This window comes from Ptychodera flava, chromosome 1, assembly GCF_041260155.1.
Source record: "Ptychodera flava strain L36383 chromosome 1, AS_Pfla_20210202, whole genome shotgun sequence".
In the NCBI taxonomy this organism is placed as follows: Eukaryota; Metazoa; Hemichordata; class Enteropneusta; family Ptychoderidae; genus Ptychodera; species Ptychodera flava.
Genome location: NC_091928.1, coordinates 60,111,126 through 60,131,741, shown reverse-complemented (window position 1 = coordinate 60,131,741; position 20,616 = coordinate 60,111,126). Strand labels below are relative to the sequence as shown.

The window sequence follows — 20,616 nt, the reverse complement described above, 5'->3', positions numbered from 1 at the left end:
CCAACCCCCCCCGTAAATAACGAATGCTCCCTTATCGAACAATATACACTGGAGTTCATAGAAACTGTTTCTGACTACAATATAAATCAAATTCATTCGTTTGATGAGTCTTCGGTGATCTGAACTTCAGGCAATCGTCGTTTGGATGCGCAGAAATCGGAACACCGGCAGTTGAAATACAACGGCATGCATCGAACGCTACATACACGATCAACCTCCTTGTCAGTGCTACGGGTGTCGATCATTCCGATGTGATCGTTGGACCATCAAACGGGTTGGAGTTACTGAACCTTTTCGATGAGGCTGTTCAAGTTACGGGTAATTTTGGAAATCCGTGTTTGGCCGTCGGTGACTGTGTGATTATGGTTTCCACCACTCGCGATGTGTTGAACAAAATCCCAACGACTATTGCATGAGAAAGGGTTCGACTGATTTACCACCCAGTTCAACGCTTGCGAGCCGTGTTTCAACTATATAAAGAGTGAGCTTAGATCTAATCAAGATTTTGCTTACAGGTTCACTAAACTAGCGACTGCTTATGCCATAGCAAACATTACTCCCGGTGCTTGTCGTTTCTTTGCGAAAGAAAGTGGTTTCATTTGGGACCATCATCATTCATAATCGTCACGATAAGTTACGCATATACATTTGTGCCGGAAATGAACCAGCGCGATGTTGACTTTCAAAATGAACCAGCGCGATGTTGACTCTCAAAATGAAAGTTCGACTACAATTCTTGTTTGTCTCTTGAAATGTGAATCTTAGTTTCCAATTTCACACATTTTAAAGCATTTCTCTGTCGGCCAGGACTCTGCACACATAGACTCTCGCCAGTCGCTTGGTCTCGCGTATTGGCGTAGCTTCAGTATTTGCTTGTACAACAAGCCTTCGGCACTCGACTCACGCCTTCGGCGCTCGATCGCCTATGTTGGATTGCTACCGCACTAATAATAAAGTGACTCCGGTCAAAAGAAGGCACGAGGGACTGTCGACAGTCTACTGCACACAGTGCAGAGCATGATATTTACTAATCTCTCAGCATGGCTAAAAATAGCAGTAGAACTGGACTCGAAGTTGACATTTGTTGACTGTGAACACGAGATTTCTGATAGTATTGGAAGTGAACATTATAATAAACAGAAATTCCGATGACATTTTCAAGTTAAACACTCATTGGTACCATGTACAAACCATAGATTGTCTATGTACAAACCAACGAAGTCTAAAGCATCGAGTGTTCCACTTTGCATTCTATGTAAGCAAGAATAAATGTGGCGCACCCGTGTTGTGTTGTTGGCGACGTTTTGTCTAGTCTGGTGAGTTTGTAGCTGTTGAAAAGGTGAACTCTTTGAGGAAGTTCCAGTCAGCTACAAAGTATCTATGTTTACATAAACTTGTCGCGCCAGCGTCTGGAACTTCTTAGGAAGTTCCTTATCAACTCATGAAGTTTCAAAGGAAACATACTGATGAATTCATGAGATGTATCAACATTCACATGAAGTTGAGCGTTCGATGATAGATGAAAACGAGTGTAATTCGGAAATAATTTCATGTTATTTATATTCACTTTTGTTTTCTTTACAATTAGGTCTCTTAATCGTTTGCTTCGAATTGTCTATAAAGACTTTTAATCTTCTTCAGCGACCTGTAAAACTGAGTGATCACATTGTATCGAAGCTTCAAGGAGAACTTTCTAAAGCTTAGCCATTCAACAGTGTGTCACCAAGTATCTTAAAATCAGTTTAGAGCTTGATGCCGAAAATAAATGGACACAAGTTTGACTGATTTCCGCGCCAAAAAATATTAGGAATGCATGGAAACTTTGTTGACGAATAACTTTGTTTGACGACATAAATCTGTCATTCAATTTTGTCTACACCACTGTGTTTTACAATGAAAATCTTTTAGCCGTTCGCTATGAATAGTCGATTGTGGATTTTGACCTTCAACAGCCACCTGATAAACTGAGTGATCACATTGTGTTGAAGTTTCAAGGAGAACGTCTAACCTTAGCGATTAAACAGTGTGTGACTAAGTGTCTTAAATTAATGACAGAGTATGAAACAAACAATTTTCTCAATTCACAGATTTACAAAAGTCAAGGCTTATCAGATTTACGACAAAAATGCCGGCTTTGTAATTTTCTGATGATCACTTTTGCCAAGACAGATGGCCTGAAATGAGTTTAGAAAAATACATTCTTGTATAATATTCCTGACATTCTTATTGGAATCATGCTATTGGACTTTTGCTCGAACCTTGAGCGTAGTGTGATACTTCTCCTCACTCACCATTCTTAGTAGTTGACGATGCCACTGGGGTTTTCTGACATGTACAGTCTTTTTTCACGCGTTCAAACTGATTCCCTCCATACAGAAAGTATACAAAAAAATGTTTTCAAAGATATAGGATAAACATATTGCAATTGAAGAGTAATAGGATTGTATGAACATAGTCGTGCCAATGCCATTTCTGTTTTCATGGTCCCATATGAGATTTTTTGTACTGTTATATCAACGATTATCTTCCGGAAATAAGAGCGCTCTATCCGCAATCATGTGAGAAGTACGCCAAAAGTAACTGCTTGTTAACATGTTTCCTACAATTCGACTGACAGCAGCAATAGTAAACTGCATATTTACATCATATTCGAGTTCTGTTACATGCACAGCTAATTTTTGGCAAAGAAAGTATTACACATACATTAGGGCCAGCGGCTTCTTTGAAAAGAAAAAATGCTAACAAATTGCAAAAATTTACTCGTTTTGTGAAGAGTTGCTACCTTGAAGCGTTATCACTAGAATTACTAGTTGTACGTTATACTGAAGAGCTAGGCTTTACTGTTTTGCATTGTCATGATGAAAAATACAGACTGCAATCCACAAAATTGAGGACAAGAGACACGTTTTCGTCAACAAATGAAAATGTCAGCAGCTGGTAAGAACTGAATTTTGAGAATTCAAGCGTTATACTTTTTTTAGCAGTGGAACATTTCCCTCGTGTAACCAAACCATCAGGAATACACAGTAATCGCATTAATATTTTTCTCCTGTCTTTTAGTATTCTTACTGTCCATATGTTGGTATTGTCCATGCAACCACTGCTTGATTGAATACAAGTGATATAGTGTAAATCTTTCAAGCAGTGAAGCGTGGTAGGGCATGTCATAGTGAAGGACTTTGTCCCTCAAACGGTAGCGTATCTACTTGGCAACCGTATACAAATTAGGACACCACTACTTCATCTTCTGAATATTGTAGGTTAGCCTGTTTGACAATTGCAAATTTCATAAAGAAATAAAAGCGCATGCCCTTACCGATAAAATAATTCTCACGTAAGTAACTACCTTTTGTGACATAATATTTGATATTGAAAAAAAATAATTGAAGTAGTCTTTATTATTATTGTTATTATTATTATTATATCTTTATTTCAGATTATAAAAATCCATAGCAAACAACAATACATTTTAAAATATACGCTTACTCCAAATCCTCCTCAGTCCACTGTGTGATAACACTGATAAAGATAAAACACTCACCACAAGCGGGTTACTTGATAGGTGGAGTCTGCTCAGAAAACTAAATGATTTTTTCCGAAGGATTTCATCAAAAGTTAAAATCGAAAGACTGACAAACATTGCACTGTTACTCTGAATAAAAGAATATTTAAAACCAGATAACTTACGAAAAACATGGGAGTAAGCTCGTCTAACTGCATTAAACGTACATAAAGAAAACGTACTCCACAAGTAAGAACAATAAGGAATATCACAAAAGACAGAAAATAAGTGACATTTAACAGAAAGAGACGCGAATTTAAAATCACGAATTATAGCATTGCCACGAACATAAAATTGCCGAGTCTGAGCCTGAATCCCTAAGGTCACAAGTGATTAAGTGACCGAGGTATTTATAAACACTAACATAATTAAGCATTTTACCATTAAGATAAATTGGAACTTGTCTAAGCTTACGAATACTTGAATTATCATACAAACTGTCTTTTGCTCATTGAAAAATATTGAATGATTGTCACCATAATGACCACATATATCAACAAGCATCTGCTGGCCATAGGCTCCAGTAGAAATAATAACTAAATCGTCAGCATAAATCAAATGATTCACCTTATAGTCACCAATAAGGCATCCATAGGAGAGTGTGGAGAGATTCTTACTGATATCATCCAAATAGACGGTGATAAAAGAAAGGTGACGTAATGCCGCCCTGTTTTACCCCATTTAGCTTGCTAGTCTATGATTTAAATATAATCTGCCAAGGAGAACAAATATAAATTGTCAGGTTCAACTTTCCTGAGATAATTCCCAGCCATCGAGATACTCAGACTACGTAAAAGAGCCTGTGTTTTCGTTACGATGCAAGGTGGCATAGATTCAATATTGCTGTGAATTAAATTTATTTTAGTGGAAAGTATAGGCTCTACAATTCTTGATGAGTTTAACTACAACATTTGACGTTGATTTCTTGCACCTGCTTAATTGTTGTATTGGTTAAATTCAGGTACGGTGTCTCTGTCCTTTATATAGTGCACTGTTGTTCTGTTTTCGTGGCGATCACTGCCGTCCTTCATCATTTCCCTTGAACATACAAGTAAATTCATTAGCTTGCTAGTCTATGATGTGAATGTAATCTGCTGCCGAGGAGAACATTTATGAAAGGTCAGGTTCAACTTTTCTGAGCAAATTGTGAACGATCAAGAAGCTCAGAATACGCAAAGAGCTACTATTATCGTTACGCTACAAGGTATCATGGATTAAACGTTGCTTGAAAAAAATATATTGAAATGAAAAGTGTTGTCTTTGCGATTCTTGATTAGTTGCACCGCCACAGTTGGTGTTGATTTCATGCCCTGATAAATTGTCAGATTTGTTTAATTCGAGTCAGACGTCTGTGTGCTTTGACAGTCGTCCTTTATCTTTCTCCTTCAACATATTATTTCAGTCAACTTTGCAAAAACAAACCACAACGTTTACTACGGACCAATATTTCTTTACTTTTAATTACTAATGTAGAAAACGGCTACTCTTAAGCAATAGCCTGTAGCCCTGAAATTCCCTTCGTAAGTTCAAAGTGGTTAGTTTCTTCCATTTTACCAAAATTGATAATAAACTGTGTTCATCAAATTCCAAATAATTCCCTATTTTACAATATGCAAAATGAAAGCGAAATTTTGAAATTGATTTGTTTATAATGAACAATTGGGACTGCATTTTCAAGAAAAACTGACGTCGTCAATATTGTCAGACAAAATTGTTAGGATCATTGATTATGAATAGACGCGATTTTGACATAATTTGGGCCATAAAGGTTTGGAATCAATAGGAACTTTCTTTAAGGACAGAAATCTTTCGTGCTTTTTTCTACACTACTGTTTTCTTTTCAATTTAAGGTTCCGAGACAAGTATTGGACACTTCGAATTAATGAACTCTCCGCAAAACATTAGCTCGTAACCCAATCAAAGTATTTTCTGAAAGTCTAGATAATTGCGAGTACTGTGATTTGTATCATCTGTAATTTGTTTATATAAGGCTCAAGTGAAAATCAACTTTAATAACCTCTCAAAAGTCTGTTTTTAAAAATCTGTTTTTACATTTCCCTGCACTTACGCTGCAGTATTTCTAGTTGAAATTAGCTTCTTCAAAAGGTGTCGTGTCAATCTTCAAAAGTGTGTCATCGATATTGTTTTAGACTTAAGATCGTTTTTTGGACGTATAATGTTCTGCAAAAATAATTAATTCCTTGTCTAATACCTTTAAAGTATGTAACATAAATAGTATGTAACATAAATAGTATGTAACATAAATTGTAGGACAGATTTTAAAAATCCCAGGCATACATTTTGAGTTTAGTATGTTTGCAAATCGCTGGTGCAAATTTCAAAGACTTCCTGTGAACCGGGCAAATTAATGCTGTTCCAAGGACAAGGAATCTGTTCATACTCTGAAACTGAGATAAAAAACGTTTTCCGGGACACTTTAATAATAATAATAATAATAATAATAATAATAATAATAATACTTTATTTCGAGAACAAGCTTATATGACACACTAATTACGATTACGTGGTTTGCTACCACATTGTATTTTGCAAAAATCCCAATTCAGATCTTAAAAATTTTCTTCTCAAGAGCCAATGCACAAATTCAATTGAAATTATACTCATATCATCCCTAATGTAAGCAATTTTAAATTTTCAAAAGGTATTTTGATTGGTCACGTGGTTTTTGGATTATGCAACAATGCCAGTTTAATATTTAAGAAATCTTCTTCTGAAGAACTTAGACGCGGATTGAACTGAAATTTTACTTTTATCATCTTTAGTGTGAGTACTTTTAAGTTGAAAAAAAAAAACAATTTCTATCGGTTACGTGGTTCGGCCGCCATATTTTTTTTGCTAAAGTCGAAATTTAAATCTTTAGAAGTCCTCCCTTGAGAACCAATGCACCGATTGAACTGACATTTTACTCATATTATCCATAGTGTGAGTGTATTTTCAAGTTTGTGAAATGAATTTGGATTACTTACGGGGTTTGGCTACCATATTGTATTTTGCAAAAACCCAATTCATATCTTTAAATATTCTTCTCGAGAACTTATGTACCAATTCAACTGAAGTGCTACTCATATCGTCCATTGTGTGAGCTATTTTAAGTTTGCAAAATGCATTTAATTCGGTCATGTGGTTCGGTAGCCTTATTGGACTGTGCACGATGTCCTGATTTATTATTTAAAACTGTTTTTCTGAAGAAGCAACACTCAGATTGAACTGAAATTTTACTCATATCATCGTTAGAGTGATTACTTTCAACTTTGCCAAAAGCATTTCTATTGGTCATGTTGTTTGGTGGCCATATGAGATATTGCAAAAATCGAAATTTAAATCTTTAATTTGCAAAAGTCATAGGGGATTGGCAGTGTGGTACAGTCGCCATGTTTGATTTTGCAAAAAAAGGATTTAAAATTTAAAGTCTTCTTCTCCGGAAACAGCTCACAATTTAATTTTAAAATTTACTTGTACTATCCTTAGATTCGTAGTAGAAAAGTAGGCCTTTATTTCAAAATCAAAACGATGCCGTTTTCGTAACGATCAACCGCCGACCGACTGTCTCGTTTCTTTCATTTTGTTGGAAAAATGAACTGGTGTATTCTGAGTGTTGCAAGTGTAGATTAATGATACCAAAATGCCCTTAAAACAATGAATTTTGCAGGGGTGGGCCTGCCGGTACATTGTGGATCGGTCGCTTCATTTTTTAATTCAAGATATGTTATGCATCAGCTAGGAATGTAAAACTAAAGGTCTATAATCTTTAGATAATGTGCTACAGTGCTTTGTTTTTCGATTTTTGAATTCGAAGGAAAGGGGCATTTTTAGCGTTTTTGATTATTCGCTGGTCCCTTGCAGATTACTCGCTTAAAGACTATTATTTCTTCATCCATTGATATTAGAGTACACCTATGATCTTGATGCAATGCACTACAACTCTGTTGCTGTCGTTTTACTCCACGTTTTTAAGTTTACGTTGTACAGACGTAAGTTAGCGACTTTCGTGCCGAATAGTAACAACGGCTTTTGCACCAGCAGCAATTCTTATAGACCCCGTGCACATCGCTCGCCTCATCATGCTTACTGTTGCCGCCATAGATATAAATAAATACACATGTTACCGTGAGATCATATGCTTTCTGTTGTTTTTATCTTTGAATGTCAACGTCATTTATTCATCTCTTTTACATTTGTACTGCTGGATTTCGGCGACATAAACATGCCTTACGTGGTATTGTGAACATTGGCTGTACTCAGTCTGCAGCTGCATTTCAATAATCAAGCATCTTTTGGTAACATAACGTAGCCGAAACAATAATAGTATATCGTGTTTCGAAATTTCGCCATTTTGCCTCCCATATTTCAGTTTCTGATATATAACCCGATATCTCAACTTCTTTTTCTTTGCTCCAGCATTTACGAAAACCTGTTGCTATTAACAATAGTACAGCTTGTAACGGTGATGGCAGTGAACAGAACAAAAAGAATGTGATCAGTCTTTCGCAGCAACAGCTCCAATACATGTTTTAAATTATATATTAACTCTAACATTATGACCGTCTGGATTGAATGGTCCTAATGATTTTTCTCATATACGTTATTTATTGAAGTCTATCCTGAAATTTTTAATTTAGTTTGACATGGTTTTGTTTTTTTAGTGGTATATCTATTTCTTAGAAGAAACGACTTTAAGAGTAGCTATTAATAGATCGGTCGGTTCGTTGTGTTTGATTGGCTCTTTAAAATAGGTTATATATTTGCGTAGTTAAGTGGATTGTTTGCTTTCGTAGTGTTCGGTTTGAGCTTCAAAAACAACAGATACCTTTGTTTCCTATTAAGGCATCGTTTTGATCGCGTTTTTGGTCTCCTTTTCTGAATTGGATCCTCGATTTCATTTTTCCGTTGTGAGGAACGCCGTGAAACCCACGATGGAACTGAAAAAGATCATCGAAATGTCCTTCTTATGATTTTCGTTCTTTTTATTGATAATAGCTTCTGTTAGAACATGTATGGTTTGTGTTCGGGCTGCAGTTTTTAGGCATTTATAATGGCATCAGTTAATTTGCGATTAATTGAATATATTTATACAAACTTAAATCTCCATATCACAGAAATCATAACCGGTTATAATAATAATTGACTATAATTCTACTTTATTTCGAATCTATTCCTATTGATCGTCACTGAGGATACGGATGTCACGATGCTTCGTAAAACTTGATTTCTGACCAAAAACATCAACAACTGCAGTAGTTGTCTGAGCATATAATATATGCCTACACTCATCAATGCTAAAATACTTGTTTTACGAAATACTATACCCATGTCTTAGCATGAACAACTCAGATCTATCGCATACCAGTTGTTCGCCGAAGAAGGTCCTACACTTTAAGGGCAGTATTTTCTTAGTGCTCAAAATTGATCTCAAATGTTAAGACCGTCTTGTCTGAAAGCCAATATCGCTCGTTTTCACACAAAGTTTAACCTGAAATGTTAAAATTAGTCTGGAATGTCTCTTGTGTTCAGTGATACGCCCATTTCTTAGACGAAAAGGCTTAACGAATACCTTTTAAGGAATTGTTTGGTATCGATGTGTTCGATTGGCTCTTGTCAACAGACGATGTCATTGCTTCCCTTTAAGGAATTGTTTGCCATCACACTGTTGGATTGGCTCATCAAAAACAGCGATGCCTTTGTTTCCTATTAAGACATCTGTTTCTCAAGTAGGTTTGAATAGACGATGCCTTTGTTTCCTTATAGGGACTGGATATAAATTATAGGGGAGAGACGGTCTTTTTAATATAACGCAGTGCGAAAGAAATGTTCGCGCAAAATCACGTACCATCCCTGCATGTCAAAGTCTGTATGAATAATCTCTTATTTGACATATAATTTGACCTTTGAACTTTCAAAGAATATATTTCAACCTTACGATGAAAAAGAATCGTTTGATAACAGAGACAGGTTTTCTGACTGCGACCCTTCCACACGCTGTAGAGTTTATGAAGCACTCTCACTCTCATACTCTCTACCACAAATCGCACATAAACTAACATATTATAGTTTTCTCATAGACGTACATGTAGCGTGGATCAAGGGTTTTGGTGAAATTCAAAAATCAAATTTCTTGTACGCATATGTACCTGTAACCACCTTATTCTGATAAGTACATTTATATCAATTTTCAAACGTCTGTTAACGCACATTTATTGCCAGCTCTACATTGGAAAAATGTTCGTAGTTTCTCATAGACTACCATGTGTAATGAATCAACATTTTGCTGGAATGCATTATCTAATTTCTTGAATGTACATAAATTTTTACTTCCTCCTCGAGAATAAACTGTCAAACAGATATAAATGTAGAGTCATCGCTTGTTTTGTAGCGGAAAATGTTATTGCTCTGCTCAATAGACTCCAAGGTATTCAGCTTTGATATTTTAGGATGAAGCACTTTACAACATCCTGTTTTTACATGGTTTTGTATAGATAGGCAAAAAATGGTGAGCCCTCCAAGGCATGAGTGAAATTCATGAACCTTTAAAAAATGCTTACGCGAAATATAGTGATCCGCCATCTAAAAACACCGGCCCTATCCCCCTGTAATTTCAGCCAAGTCCTTATTGGTATCGTTTTGTTTTATTGTGTTAGCAATCGCCCTATAAATGCTTTTTTCTTTTATCACGCGATTGTGATAAATTATTTTAGTTGGTGTACCTCATTTATCACAACTGTCACAAATGTTTCTCGATAAAAGGGGGTCCTAACGTAGTAACTGTACAGTCGGTTAAATGTTCTCTTCCTTCCTGACTACTAAGCCATCTGCCGAATTCCTCTGATTTAAGGACTTTAGTTGTGTTTTATTAATTTTTGTGTGTGTGTGTCTTTTTTGATAGTCAATTGTTTGCAGTACCTTGACAATCATAAAAATACATGATTTTGGACTGCTTAAAAGCTAACTTTGAAATATTAGAAAGTTATTTAGCTAACAGAGTTCACCAATCCCTACAAATATCATTTTATTGATAAGAAATGTAGCTGGGATAGTCTGTTGATGTTCAGCTATCTTAAAACTCAAGGGCCGCCTGTGAAAGCCCGCTCAGCCCGTTTACGATTCAAAATGCCCTTTGAAAGACGAGACTCAAACAGAGTAATGTCACTATATCGACGTTTACCGTGATCTTTCTATAAACACTTAGACTATACAAATGTTTGCAAAATAGTACTTTGTTTTTTCGGGAGATTTGCAGCAGAAGAAGGGGAGGGACGACTGGAAAGGAATCTTTCTTTAGGCGATTCAAACACCAGCGAAAAAATCTCATAGTAAGCCTCTCAACAATGCCAACCCAACACATTTTGTTCCATTTCTGCCATGTTGTGCTATGCATGTTATTTTTGTTTAGATGGATAAATTAATTAGTAAACCTTATTGTAGCTCTTGAAGACTCCAAGACTTTCTTTAATTTGTAAATTTTGGACCAATAAACTTGTTACACGAGCCCTTTCTCAAGAGCTTATGTTAGCTCAGATTTTTTAAATAAAATGTTGAGTAATTAAGGATGGCAAGAAGGTAAAGGTTTTGTTATTCTACCAGTTACAACTTCAGTGCGAATAATTTCAAAAACATTGTATCATTGATTTATGCAGTGTTGAACACTGCAATGTGACTGCATTGGCGTTCATCTTGAAAGAAAACGTGCTACTTTTCCTCGGGCTTTACCTTGTTTATATAACGTCAAAATAGCGACGTGTTTGCGTAACTTTAATCAATAAATGCATATCGTTCTGTTGATAGAACGTTTGTGAACGATAATGAATAAGGTCATTTAATACAGAGATTTATGTATTTCGATCCGGTGTATTTAAGATGCAGGTCACATGGTATCATTCAATCTATTTAAGTCCTTGTACACAATGTCTGTCTAAATCTCGAATGTTGTTTAGCTTTATAGGTTCTGATTCTCCCTTACAATGTCCCTGCAATAGGTCAAGGGCTGATAAATTTACTTAAACACATGTTACTGTGTATTTTATCCGTGATGAACCCCGGTAATGCACAGAAGTAAAGCCGGTGAGGTTATTTTTCCGTCTCAATTTTAAAATTAGTAATTCAAGATAAAATTGAGCCTTTTTGGTATTGCCTGACTGAAACGTTTGTAACAGACACTGTAGGTACATGGATTGAACAATTTTGTTCTGTGCAAGCGATAACATATATTTAGATATGTGGCTTGAGTTATGCAGGTAGTCAATGAGTGCAATTAAAGTAAGTATGAGGTCGATGCTTTAGCATTCAAGTCTTAACACTTAACATTTATGTCACTGTCTTGAATAATGAAACGAGTATACACATACAGAAGTGTGCTTGAATATTGAAGCAATTACAGTCCAATCTATGAGAGATACGACTACACGCACAGAGATCTGCGATTGAACATTCAAGCAAGTGAACATAGTCTATGAGGTCTATGGCTTAAAATTTCGAGCTAGTACATGCTAAGTGCATGTAAAGAAGTGCCTTGGACATTCATGCAATTCTAGTCCACTGTATCAGGTCAGACGCGTGAATATGCAAGCGAGTGCACTCATGGATGTCTGTGATTGACCATTCAAACAATTTCTGTCAGCTATTTAAGGTCAGAGGCTTGAACATTCAAGCGAGTACATGCATTCAGACTGTCTAGATTAGTGTAAATATGAGTTGAATGTCTGATTACAATTATAGTTCATTGGAAATTGTGTTTAGATTGAAAGATCCGCACTTTTCCACGGTTATAGAAAAATGCTGCCAAAATATTATCTGATTATATTTAATTGAAGATTTCATCGATGAAATATAAAACATCTAAGCTTCAATTCGATATATGCCATCAAAAAAGGACATTTTACATGTAAACACAATAAAAATACATGACTGAAGTTTTCAAAAAGCTGTCAATTTAAAACGCCTATAAGGTTCCGGTATGATTTTGAATGCAGACAAATGTGAATGAAATCTAATCTCATGAATACTATATTTTGAAGTAGGTAAGTATCCTTAGTCGAAGTCGAAACAATCCCTTTAATTGTCCCTTCTCAAATGGCGATTCAATGAAAATTATTATACATCAATGAATGTGAACTTCATCATGTGGCCGAGACTATCGGAGGTTTGCAAAGGCCTAGCTGCTGTCAAGGGTTGCCTGGTTATTTTGGTAGGACGGCAAATGCCCGGGCAAAACCTCGAACAACAGTACTGCAAGTATGCAGAGGCTAGCTAGCAATGATAGTAGGTACACGTTGCATCTCACATTTGGTTTTGTCGTATACATGCAAATCTGCCGAGATATGTACTTACACACTTTACGTTGAGCTGTCCCTTTGTAGTAGTGTTATGCCTTCGCCATATCCCTTCCTCGTAATTTCAGTTGTTTAATGTTGACCAATAGTAATCAAGTTGGCAGATGGTAGCCCGCAAGACAACGAATGTGGTTCTTTGCTGATTCCCCTTAGCATTGCAAGCGGACGTGGCTTCCTGTTGTTTACTTAGACTTTGTACTTTCAGCCTTGAAACAACCGATTATATTGCCATAAGCACTGTCTTCTTTCATATGTCAGCTTCAGTAACTGAAAGCATTACGATCCTAGATTGGTAGAGACAGTACGAACATTAGTGATAATATCACGCGAAAAGGCAGTGAAAGGTACTTGGATAGCAGAATTGAATAACATTCCAAAAGAATAACACCGCAAGCTCGTAAAAAAAACAACAGTTATTAGTGAGACAACTCATTAGAAGTTATATTGAATATTACCTACCGCCAGGCTTTGGCCCTACACTATTTGATGTGCATTGTATGTTTAGTACCGTTAAACGCTGCGAAATCTGATCTCTGCACGGTACTCATGATGACGATGACATTAACATATTCTAAAAACTTTCTGTAGTTTCATACAAAGGTAACATGTGTAACCATCAGACGATGGCCTACGACATTTTTAGGTGAAGAGTTGAAATAACTAGAGTCATTAAGCGACGGCAAAAGTCTCAGCCACTGTCCCTGCAGTGACTCGACAGGTCGTAAACTGTCCTAACCGCTCAAATCTCGCTTATGACGTTTGCCAATGTGACAAATCACAGAGAACCCTTCGAAGGTCTGAGATACAGTACAATCTCCTGGCGATAGCGAAGATACTATAAGGAGAGCCGTCAGTATTTAGGGCCTGGAAGTGTTGAGGAATTTCGTCGGAAACTCCAAAATTTCGAGTAACCCCTTGCCAACTACGATGAATTTGAGTTACCTCCTCTCTATCTCAGAAATTTCGACTGACCCCCCCCCCTTAGGAAAGTTAAACACCAGTACATATATTTGTAAAATTTACAAAAATACAGCAATGTAAAAGACCTTTCAAATGCTGATGTACCCTGCTAGATTGTCATCAGTATTCTTATGACGGTTGAAAAAGATGAAACTAACAATACAAAGTGACAACAAATCCCCATACAAATATAAAAACTCACGTCATAACTAGTATCATATACCTACGTTCATCTGCCCGTGTAAAGCTACGGGAAAGCGCCCTCACTTGCGTGCATTTTTTTACCTATCACGTCTCGGCCAGGTTCCCAAATATGGGCAATCGCGTGCGTTTCTGAACTACCGTGATTTAGACTCGCTCCTTGCCCTATGGGGGCGCTACACTGCTACGCTGCCGTCCAAAGATAAGGGGAGTACCAAATGTGTCATGTGGTTGGTGGGTACGACATACCCATATTTCGTACGAGCGTATAGTTGGCATCATACTCATCCTCATCCTCAGCCTCAGGTGACCTTTCCAATCTGATTAAAATCAAATGTAGAGTACGGCGACGTCTTCTTATGCGTACGCGGTATTCTCTCGCTGTCGCCTCTCACTACAGCGAGAGAATACCGCGTACGCATAAGAAGACGTCGCCGTACTCTACATCTAATTTTAATCAGATTGGTGACCTTTCTGGCTGACACTGAAAATGACGCTGCTCAGCGTCAGCTTCAGTGTCATATCGAAGATTGCCGAAGTTATGCTACCCGATGACGGATAAATGATAAAACTCACCCATAACCGAAGAAAATAACAACTCCATTCTTCTTAACTTTCATTTGAATCGTAAAACTGGTTCGCAGGTAATATTTTATCGTTAGAATATCTCATACAGACAAGTTTTTTGAAATGTTCGTAACTTTCAGCCCATGGATCCGTGGATGTGTTTGTTGGTATCCTCTCAACTCTTGTGTTAAGATTTTCCATAATTGGTGCAAACAAGGTATACATGGTCTGAAATATGTAAAAATCGCCACCATGAGAGGCGATATGAGATCCCTAATTATTCAGAGGACATATAAAACAATTAACTTGTACAATTATGACTTGAGGCCTCAAAAAGTCAAGGTATTAAACATACAACCTTTGAACTTTAAGGAAATTAGGGAGCGTTCAGTTATTATGGCCTGGGGTGGGCCGGCAAAATCCAGGGGGGGGGGGGCTGACCTCAAATTTGAAAAGTGCAAGGGGGGGTCATGTAATTTTCAAACAGCTCAGAGGGGGGTCACTTAATTTTCATAAGTATCCGTCCCGTCAAAAAGCAGTTTCAGTGTTCAGAAATATTGTGGGAGATAAAAATGATTTGTTGCATGATTTCATTCTCTGAAGTTATTCACCTGTAAATCTGAACAAAAGTATAATTATCTGTCACATGAACATCATGACTTGACAACTCTGAGGCTTGTCTTATTGTAAATCAAGCTCACTGCACTGAGGGCAACGAACAATTCCTATTACTTACATATTAGAGATATAGCAAGTTTTGTCAGGGAAATTATTTAACAGTTACCTGTACTGAGACTACTAGTACCATGAAAAGTTAAATAATACTTTTAGGTGAAATTCCAATATCATAATTGTTGTCCACATCTGAACTTTATATACCCTATTTGAATCAAGTACATTTGTATCAATTATCAAACACCTATAAAAGCACAAATTAATTTAGCTTAGCATTGTAAAAAAATAATTGTTAGTTTTCTCATAGACTCCAGTGTATAGTGAATCAGTATTTCGGTGAAATTCCAAAATCTAATTTCTTGCACACATATCAACCTTTAACCATCCTACGTTAACTAAGTACTTTAAAATGAATTATCAAATGTCTATAAATACACAGATTTTGAATGTTTTGTATTGTAAAAAAATTATTCATATTTTCCTCATAGACTCCCATGTATAGTGAATCTACATTTTGGTATAATTCCAAAATCCAATTTCTGGCGAACTCATCCATTTGTTACCACCCTAATCTAATCAAGTACATTGATATCAATAATCGAGAGTACATAATACATGGGTTTACCTATTTTTGTATTGGAAAAAAATTATTCATACTTTCCTAATAGACTCCATGTATAGTGGATGAACATTTTCAGTGAAATTCCATAAACATAATATGCACGTTTAACCATCATATTCTAATCAAGTAGAATTATGTTAATTATTGAACGTCTGTATATGCACAAGTATACAAGTTTTTCATTGGAAAAAAAAAAATTATTCACAATTTTATCATCACTGCGGGCCCAAAGGCCCTCCATTTTGTTTCGTATTGGCGTGTCACTTTTTCGCCACACATACGTCATGTACGCGTACAGTGAGTCAAATCCGCCTTTTATGCTGTGTATTAAATTTCACCGAATTTCCACGCTGCACAGCTTAATATTGATGGAAGAGTTGCAGATTCAATTTCCTCATATGTTGACCTTTCCATTATGATATTTTGGCAGTAATTTCATGAAGGAATTATGAAAATACATATGCGATAATTATTCATATGCAAAAATTGGTGAAAACACAGTCATCAGCCAAACGATCGTTAACTCGCCACTTCATAAAAAATAAGAGGGACACTCAAAAAGTAAAACGATAGAGTTTTAGTTAACCTTCATGAGATGTGCTATTTCAAATATCGTGAGAAATTACAGCGAAATGAAAAAGTTAAACCAACGGGTTTTTTCAGATATATTTTTCATTTTACGATGCGGCGAATAAGCTCGATTTCCCTTAGAAAACAATAGCGTCTAATATATCGAACAGATTGCACACTTCTCGTCGGTTCAACTTCCTCAATTTTGAACGAATAATGATTAAAATTCACATGGTGATCCTTTGACTACTATATAAAATTCCTATTGTTTTAGATTTTTGAATTTCTTCACGAAAATTGTTTTATTTGAATTTTATTTATTCCGATCACTGAAATATACTGTTGCCGTCAATAATTTGCCGAGCTGACGGCGTGTACACCTGCAGAACACAGGCCTTAAATTGACGCATTTTAATCAGTATGCGTCTCGTAAGGTGTACAGACCAAATGCATGTCATGTTGTTGTAATTTATACCAAATTTTGGCGAAAATCAACGATGAAAATTCCAGTAAATTTGAAAAATAACACAGAACGGAGGCGAACGGGCACAGACTCTCCACTGTAATCGTGCAGTGAACGTTATCGATCGATATCCTTTTATCGGAAATTGATACATTGTTGTCGTGCTCACTCACAGGTCATTCCCAGCGCCAGACTTGCAAAGAGCGCCAAAATGTGCTGAAACATGAACGCATCGCCAAAACTGTAAAAAAGGTGTCGGTGATTCAATCTATGTACAAGACACTAACGGATACGTTGATTTTATGCTATCTAAGTCAATATATACGGGTCAGACGCTAACGGATACGTTGATTTTATGCTATCTAAGTCAATATATACGGGTTATGTGGACATATTAATGATTTGACCTCTACACATGAGCCTGTACGCCACCAGATTTTGATCGATATTCTATTGAAAATAAATTGATACAATGTTCGCTGTCGTCACTAGCAACCGGCCAAAAGCGCTCTCAGGTAGAATATATGCTTCCTGGAATACGAAACATTCAGGTATACGTTCGTCCCGCAGTGCATTGACTCCCATGTATAGTGGATGAACATTTTTGGTGAAATTCTAAGGTCAAACTTTTTGTCCTCATGCCAGTTGTAACAACCCTATTTCATTTAAGTACATTTATGTAAATTATCAAATATCTATAAATGCATAGATATAGTTTTGCATTGAGAAAGTATTACATAGATTCCTCATACATGTATGAGAAAATATACGTATACCATGTATAGTGAATCAACATTATCAACAGCTGATTTTTAATTAAATGTAAATATCAAAATATGTACACACACACTTGCGCAAAAATATTGCGATCTACCAGTAATTTCTGTCCAAACCTTTGCGGGGTAATTTCAAAATTGTAGCAAGTCAGAATGGGAAATCTGAGCATTAATACCTTTGAGTTTGTAAGGAAGGTCATTTGAAAAAATCTAAGCTCTTTTTGGGGGGATTCTATCTCTCCATACCCTGAGGTGTTTATGTGTGCAGCTAATTTTCTCAAGCAATGGGGGGGGGGGGTGTCATGAAATTTTTATCATCTTGAAAGGGGGGTCATTAATTTTTTGGTACAATGGGTAGGGGGCTCACTTATTTTGACTGATGCGCAGGAAGAATTTGCCAGCCCACCCCCGGTTATAATGACTGAATGCTCCCTTAAGGGCTAAGAATGTTGCGTTGTAATTACATCATGAGAAACGGAAGTAGTATATATAATGTGTATAACTATGATAAATTGTTTTATTTATTCGAAAATAACTACAATTTCCTCCCCATTTACGCGTTTGCCTATTGTGCATGCGTGTAAGAGGGAATTCCCCACTGAGTCAGATATAGGTCACTCACGTTCCGAATGGGACTTGCGCAATGCGCTAGCTATGACTCACTGGGTATGGTCAACCTTGGTAGTTCATGGTCAACCATGTTTGTTAAATGGCACAAATTACCATGGTTGTCCATGTCAACCTTGGTAGTTCATGGTCAACCATGTTTGTTAAATGGCACAAATTACCATGGTTGTCCATGGTCACAAACCATGGTCAACCACGGTAAACCAAGGAAGTTAACCATGGTTAACCATGGTTGACCATGGGCATCAAACATGGTTGACCATGTTATTAACCTTGATCACCGACCAATGGTATTTGACGGTTTTTGAATCAAAACCTTGGGTTGAAAATTGTCAGAACGGAAAAAATCTTGGTATAAACCTCACCAAAACTCTGCAAAACACCAGTGATCCCTGACTGGTGTCATTATAACTTGACAGACTCGCTTAAGGATCAGCAAACTTAGCCTCCATTATAGTGTCCACTGCAATAACAGCCAAGCCCTTCAGATTCTATCAAAGATCATCCTCCAACATCTTCCGAATGTTTCCCTGAATGATCTATGACCTTGCCTATGTTGATATCATGTTTCGAGGCAAACATTGAGTGAGACTGAGATAGTCTTAACTTCCTGCCATTGCAGCAGTGCTTTCATGCCCTCCATGTCAATAATTCCAAGAAATTCAGCTCGATATTTGTCCACAGTCTTCTGACATGAACAAGAATACAGCAAATTGGTCTAAGCTTCCCGGGCAACGACATTAATTCTCTCTAACAACTGTGAATGATGTCAAGAGACTCAACTATGTAAATATAGGAGTGTATATACATACAGCCTATTATCAATATGATCATCAAGAAAATTGGGCATTAATATTAAACTACCATGAGTCATCAAATATCATGGTCAACCATAGTAGACCATCGGTAACCATGGTCATAAATACAATCAGTCATCAAATACCATGGTCAACCATGGTAGCTGATATCCATAAACAGGTCAGCCATGATAGACCGTGGTTAACTGTGGTAGACCATAGTATTGGAATGCCTACTGTGGTCTCATATCATAGCCAACCATGGTAGTTCATGGTCAAACATCAAAAACCATCAAATACCTTGTTGACCATGGTACACCACAGTTGACATTTCGCCGGGGTAAATACACTATCAGAACGTGACTGTCGGAACGGCATTCTATTATTGGATGGAAGGGAGATCATTTGTTAGATAGATTCTGACTGTGATGTAAGTAAAAAATTCTGCTCTTCCGAAGGCAACAGGAGAACTGTGCTGATTCTCGTCTTCTGGATGTAAGTATGTAGAATTTTATCAATATCTTCTGGCTGGTCCCTTTTCACTATGTTTGGAGTTGCATTAACACTTATGTTACAGTGATTTTCCCTACCCTACCGGAACGGGAACGCTGTTGCACAATACCTTTCCAGCAGGGGCTTTCCAGTAGGACTTTCCCGTTCCGATAGGCTTCGAGTGTTGCTTAGCAGCCTGTGATGTCATGTTACAAGTCTGACATTCTACAGTTTTCATGAAAAATTTCTACAGAATCGTTCCGGTAGGTTTTTTCTGAACTCGGGAGTTAACTTGCTCACGCGATAGATAAAATTTTAGAAATTTCCTCTGAACTTAAAATATGTCGGAAGACCATTACTTCAAATAATATGAGACATTTTAGATAAATGGTACTGATATCTAAAGTGCAAGTAGTATCTTTTCTAACAAATGAAATGTTGATACTTTCTTCCCCTATCAGAATGGAAGGACTACTACAAGCAACAATATCTAAATCTTTTTATCTTTATCTATAGTTATGATAATATTGCAAGGTGTTCTTGAATCTGTTTTATAGTGATATTTCCAACTAAATCATCAAACTCGTCTCCTGTACTCAATTTTATGCATTTGATAAAAACTGTACCATGCTCAATTATTTTCATATTATCAGTCATCTGTTGACTGGCCGTCTGTAAATTTAATTCAGCTGTCCCCTCCCCCACACTTTCAGACCCAGTTTCTTTAAAGTTGTGTCCCAAAATAATCTTACTGGAACTCCTCTAGCTGTATATGAACAATAATTCTCACCAGCATTTATCCACCTTCGCAGTGTATTATCTGTCTTCATTATTGTATTAAGAGGACTAATTTTAAGGTGAACCGGTATACCGAGTAGTGTAATGTACGGATTCTTAGGAGTAAGCCAACGACGAAAATCTAGCAACTTATATTTGTTAACATTGCTATCAAAATAAATC

The 20,616-nt window shown here is 36.7% G+C and overlaps 1 long non-coding RNA gene across 1 annotated transcript in view; it reads right to left on the bottom strand.

The window, feature by feature from the left end:
* The window catches only part of LOC139144708 (uncharacterized), an 88,079-nt gene extending 74,374 nt beyond the window's left edge, over nucleotides 1-13,705 (bottom strand). Inside the window, exons 1-2 of the long non-coding RNA XR_011554847.1 lie at nucleotides 13,366-13,705; nucleotides 12,905-13,190 (exon numbers count right to left, since the gene is read on the bottom strand). This is a non-coding gene — a long non-coding RNA (uncharacterized lncRNA). The remainder of the gene's footprint in view (nucleotides 1-12,904; nucleotides 13,191-13,365) is intronic.
* Between the last annotated feature and the right edge of the window lie 6,911 nt (nucleotides 13,706-20,616).